The 6,383-nt window shown below is 38.1% G+C and overlaps 1 pseudogene; it reads left to right on the forward strand.

Annotated features, from left to right (window-relative positions):
* The first annotated feature begins 4,675 nt into the window (after positions 1–4,675).
* Positions 4,676–5,534, forward strand: LOC128281612 (protein argonaute 4-like; annotated as a pseudogene).
* The last annotated feature ends 849 nt before the right edge of the window (positions 5,535–6,383 follow it).

Genomic DNA, 6,383 nt, shown 5'->3' on the forward strand with positions numbered 1-6,383 from the left:
CGGTAGTTGGATCTACAATCGATTGGGAGTAGTGTCATAACAATATAGGTAAACGCTCAAATCTTTCTTTCGTTATTCATGAATTAAGGTAAAAGCCGAAAAACCCCTATATGCAAAGGGTGCCTGTTGATTGTACTCAAAAGGTTTAGTGGTGATATCTGATTTGTTTTCCTATAGTGTGGATTAAAGGCTACTAATCGAAGGCTTGGATATTTGGAACGACCAGAAATAGATCTAGTCCATTTTTTTCGGCAAAGGTAAGAACACTAGTGCCTAAAGTGTTAATGGTCGATTTTTAGTAAGGAGTTTTGCAGATAAGTTGCTATGGATTCATAGTTAACGTATTAGTAATTGATTGTAGGTAGTTTATGTGTAGAACTCGTCAGCGTTTCGTCACAAACAGGTGTGTAAACGACACCCACTCATAGACTAGATCGGTAAAAGCCGAAAAGCCAAAAAGCCGAAAAGCCGGCATTTATGAACTTGCGAGCGTGCGAGCGCTTGTGAGGTGGTTTGGTTGTTAATTTTGATAATCGCAAGTAGTATGATTGCAGAGTGCGTAATTTTGTGCACTTCGGTATACTTGGGCTTAATGGGCCGAAAATAGGTTAGTGGGCCAACGGGTCCGATTCGGTAAAAACGCTCGGTAAGTGCTTCTGTTAATGTGTTAATGGTTAGAATATGTATGTAAACTCTAGAATAGTAAATTTTATTAAACTACCCCTAAGTATGAAAATTACCGTTTTACCCCTAGGTGCTAAATGACCGTTATACCCCTAGGGTTAATTTTGACTGAAATACATGATATTCTGATTCTGTTTGTTATATGCCATGACATGTATATCTGTTGCATGGGGTTGGGTTTTGTTATGGAGGAAGAACCCGTTCTGGTGGTTGTGCCACATATTCTGATATAAGCGACTTTTTGCGGATTATAGTTAGTGCGCATAATCGGTACTAACACTTTGTAAGTGTAGGGATGGCGTGGGTGATTTATTCCCCACAGGAAGTGTAGGGATGGACGGAGGCAAGTGCAGGGTTGGATGGGGTTGTCATGCATTAATCATATGAGACTGTTTTATTATGGGCCAACTATATTAAAATGGGCCCAACTGTGTTAATATGGGCAAGACCCAATATATCTCGACTTGTAATAGGGCTACGGCCCAGACTGATACTGATATGGGCTAGGCCCAGTATACTCTGATATTGTAATAGGGCTATGGCCCAGATTAATACTGATATGGGCTAAGGCCCAGTTAACACTGATTTGAATAGGGCTTAGGCCCAAGAAAGCTTGAGGCGATTTGGGCTCTGGTTGGGATACTTTACACATCGAGTTTTCCAAACTCACCCCTTTTTCCCATCTTTGTAGGTGAGCCTTAGATCGATGGACTTGGAGTCGGGATTTAGAGTGGCCACGAAGATTAAGTTTTGTTTTCTTTAAAATAAGTTTTGCATTTATTATTTTGATTATTTTTATTCTGGTTAAAGTTGTTATAAGGCCGCTCTTTTTATTATTTTTAATATTTTGGGTTATTAAATTGGTTAGCTCTAGTAGCGTTTTATAAAAGTTACTTATTTTTAAAATATCACGATAACCGAGCAAAGCTTCTGCAACGTAAATGTTTTCAAAGGAAATAAATATTTTAATTAGACTTAAACTTAATTTGTTGTTCGTGGACAAGTAATAAGCTTAAAGTGTAGCAATGGATGTATGCATGTCTAGGATTGGATCATGGAAGAGCTAGGTACTTAAGCAGTCTAATTGACTCACCTCCTCTTTTCTTGAATCCTACCTGGTGCGTAGTATCCATTCACTTTAAGCCATGACAAAGAAGGTTTGATTTTTTCGATACTTAACTGTTTTTTAAAATAACATGTTTACGCCACTACAAAGGTTTACAAGTTTTCAAAGTTTCCCATAAGATTTTACAAGGTTGTTAACAATGCTTTGATTATTACAATGCATCACATTTTGGAAAAAAAATAAGGCTAAGGTTTTATTCAAGTTTAAACGGTAAAAGTTTCTAAACATCAAGAAGGGTTTTCAATGAAAACATGGTTTTCAAAAAACACTTCAATGTGACACGCCGGATTCGGTCGTAACGTCTGAGCCGGGTTTGGGGTGTTACATAGCCATAGGGAAATGTATTCCCCTAAACTGAACTCAATTCAAATGAGCCTATAATGGGTGAGGATCGAGGAATCTGCTGGTTCGGGTACCTCAAACTTTAGAAACAAACCACGTATAGAAAAACCGTAAGAGCTCAATATAGATAGAATTATACTTAGGTTATCTTTGTGTTTATTAATATCATATGATACTGATTGTTTTCTTTCTTTTGTGCATGTCGTTTTGCATTTAAAAGGTATTAATTCACGGTCAGTTTTTAAGTTAGAAAGTTTTATTATGGAGAACGAACTTCTTGATAGAATGGAGGGCAATGCTAACGTCCATAAATGGTTAAAGGAAACGCTGAAGGATACACATCAGAATTATGGGGTTACACTCGCATCAGCGTGGCGCAAAATAATCTCTAGGAGTTAAAGGAAATATAGGATCAATGGAGTAATGAAGCCAAGCAGTTGTTCTACAATAACTAAGGGGACTTGCAGTATTTGCTTGGCAGGAGAATAGATCAGCAATTCAAAGTGAGTGTTGGAGTATTGATGGACACTTCTACCATTATAGCATTTCTCTTTCATATAAAGACGGTTTCCATGTGGATGGTAAGGGTATTGGAAGGAAAGTGATTGATAGAGTGCATGAGACCTACAAAAATGAGTTGGATGGAAGGAATTTTGCCTATGATGGTAAAAAGCTCATTTACTATAGGATCGCTACCAAACAACAAGCTTGAGTTTACTGTTGTACTTATCAGAAACAATGGAAATGCAAGCCCCAATGGCCTGGATAGCTCAAGTAAGCGTCAAAGAAAGCGATTAAAGAAGACTGTATCATACAAAGACCTTTAAAGATTAGCTATGCTCGAAGGTACTGAGGCGAGGATGCTCTGCGTGGTAAATCAAAGCTCTCAAGAAATATTGAGGATATAGGATATTATTTTAAGGTAGCACTGCTGCAGAGCGGGATACCTACTGTTCGCTAATCTATCTCAAAATAATCAGAACAACTTCATAGGTATTGGAGGAGGTGCCCTTAGCTGCACGGATTACCCCCAGGTGAGGTCGTAGCTCAAACTCGGGAGGCGGTGATTATTTGAGACATTGGCAAGACAGTGACATATTGAGCACCAATATGAGTTACAATCGATCGTGGCCAAGAGTTTGTTTTGTTGTTAAAACTTTAGGCATTAGGGCGAAAGCGTATTTGTAATCCATTTATATGTAAAGATATTCTTTTTCTAAATAAAGTTTTCTAAATGAGATTGAATCGAGATTGATACCTTTTGCATTCATTTGCATCTTATAGCATTTCATTGCATCATTTGCATTCAAAATTATAAAAAGACCCTAATTAGTTAAAGTTATTAAAAAGAGAAGAAAGAGAGAGAGAGAGAGAGAGAGAGAGAGAAGAGGGTCACGGCTGAGTAAAAAAGAAGTTGAATGGGAATTAACGACGTTCCCTTACATATCCCCAACTTTTGTGTCAGGAGGGATAGCTTACCCGGAGAAGGGGGTTTGGAAATGAAAATCATCCCATCAATGTCATACATGAGGAAGGGACTGAACAAAGAAACCTTGAGGGCATTCACGGAGTAATATTCAGAACACTCCTGTTGCTCTAAAGCCTAGGAGTAATGAGATTTCTTTTGAGAAGTGGGCTCATGTTCAGAATTTTTTATTTTCAATAAAACATACTTTTATTATTTATCCGAGTAAATATTCTTTCATTCTGATTCTTTTGACCATTGACATTCTTTATAAATTTTCATTTCATGTAAAGAGTCATTCTTGAATTCATTTATTCCTTGTATATTCTTTTGTGTGCCTATCATAGATCCCTAGATATCAATGACATGGGCAATGATACTACAGATTCAGAGTTCCTTTTGAGTGTGATATGTGTTTAGAGGAATCTCAGTACTTTGAAGGTGACAGAAATTGTGACTTGTTTCTTAATTTTTTGAAAATGGTTTTTACCCCATGAAGTGGTGGTAGGAAATATAGCCTTAGAGGAAGGAAAGATTGCGAAATTGGAATTAGCTGAGGAGACAAAACAAGACCTTGTTGAGACTATTATGGGAATTCAAAAATGTGGTCCAAAGACGCATGTAGGAGGATTTGCAATTTCCAGGATAAACATGAGGTTTTGAGGCACTGTTGGTCCACCATGGAAAGGGATCGTATCAGTTGTACAATGAATGCCAAATTTAAAGGAGTCAAGACTTATGGGGCATGTATGTTATGGGCCCGAGCTTGTCAAAAGTTTCAAGCTGACAATAACTCATCTTTGTGGACGTCAACTACTCCATTAAGAGGGGGAGATAGCTTCATATGCCAATATTACAAAGTCAAAAGTCATCCATTTTAGAAAAAAAAATTATATATAACTGCACAATGCCAAAAGTTTGCAGTCTTTTCAAAGATAATGTGCCATACCACAGTACAACAAAGGTTGCCAAAAGAAAAGAAAAAGAAGAAAAAAACAAATTACAGAAGATGACCGAGACTGGTAAAAATTGGCATAAGAAACTATTGCCTACTCTCTATGCTTACGCTGGGGAAAACACCTTCAATTCCAGTTGTTTCAAAGGTTCCAACCATCATCCTTGGAATGGGTGCATTGTTTGGCTTTCCTGAGCAGTCTGATGTGCCGTCAATAGCTGCGATAGTTAGCTCCAGACGGTGGCCATTGATTTCCAGCTATGGGGCATCAAGCCGTACACAGTCTCTGAAGCTTAAAATGATAGATTCTTTCTTCAAAACCAGTTTTTGACAAAGTTGATGACGGTATCATGAAGGAAGCTCTCTTAGACTTCTATACAAGTTCAGGGAAGAGGAAACCTGATCAAATCATTATTTTCAGGGATGGGGTTAGTGAGTCTCAATTCAATCAAGTTTTGATCAAGTTATTGAGGCTTACAAGTTCCTTGACGAGAAATGGAACCCTAAAGATTGTGGTTATTGTTGTACGAAAAACCATCATACCAAGTTTTTTCAACAGGGATCTCCTGACAATGTGCTACATGGTATTGTCATTGACAACAAAGTATGCCATCCAAAGAACAATGATTTTTACCTTGGTACCCATGCTGGAATGATCGGAATCACGAGGCAGACCCACTATCATGTTCTCTTAGACCAGGCTGGGTTTTCAGCTAATGCTCTGCAATAGTTTGTTCATTCTCTATCCTATATGTATCAAAGGAGCACCACAGCCATATTTTTTGTGGCTCCTATTTGCTACGCTCATTTGGCAGCTTCACAGTTAGGGGCAATTTATGAAGATTAGGGATGCTTCAGAAACATCATCGAGTCATGGTGGGATTTATGCTCCGGGAGTAATCTCTGTACCTCATCTTTCTAGGTTGAAGGATAAAGTCAGCAACTTCATTCTTGTGTGCTGAGAATCATTGAACCATCTTTTTGTAGGGTTTGACAAACAACAGCCAGAACTGCTGTTGGGGTAATCCCTTTTTCATGGGTTTATGAATCAAGATTTTTCCTCCAACTTTGATGGAGTCAAGAATTGAATACCTCTAGTAAACTTAACTTGAAAGTATTCATCCTAAGCAAATGTACCAAGAATGGATGACACAGACTTATGACAAAGAAGGTTCGTCCAAAAGAATTTCATAAAGGAAACCTTGTGCTGAAAGAGATCCTTCCTATGCAAAAGGATACCGAATTGGGAAGGGTCATATGTTGCGAAGAGGGCTTTCTCTAGAGGTGCACTGATTTTGACAAGAAATGGATAGGAAGAATTTATCTGATCCAGTGAATTCGGACTCGGTCAAGGAGTATTTTGTCTGAAGGAGAAAGGAAGCCAAGGTGAAAACCCGCAAAGGGCACTTTGGGACTTCTATTTCAAAAAAAAAGGAAAAATAGAAAAGAAAAATAGAAAAAAAAAGAAAAAGAAAAAAGAAAAAATAGAGAGGCGTGGTGAAAACACGCAAAGGCGATTGAGACCAAGGGGTTTTGAGTTGAAAACCGAAAAGGCCGCTCAAATTTGGAAAGTCATCTGATGATCTTGCTATACGGATTCGATGAGAAGTGAAGTATGTTACATATCGAGGCATCAACGAATTACTTTGGATCTTTTAAACACATGTTGAACTCAAAAAGTCTTCATGGAGCTGGTGTATAGGCGGCTCAGCGGCGATATCTCGAGGCATCGATTTACATCCTATTTACTATCTTTGGATCTTTTTCTTCGCAAAGATATGTTCTCAGGTTAATCTTTTTGCATTCCTTCC

The sequence above is a fragment of the Gossypium arboreum genome, chromosome 10 (assembly GCF_025698485.1).
Source record: "Gossypium arboreum isolate Shixiya-1 chromosome 10, ASM2569848v2, whole genome shotgun sequence".
Lineage (NCBI taxonomy): Eukaryota > Viridiplantae > Streptophyta > Magnoliopsida > Malvales > Malvaceae > Gossypium > Gossypium arboreum.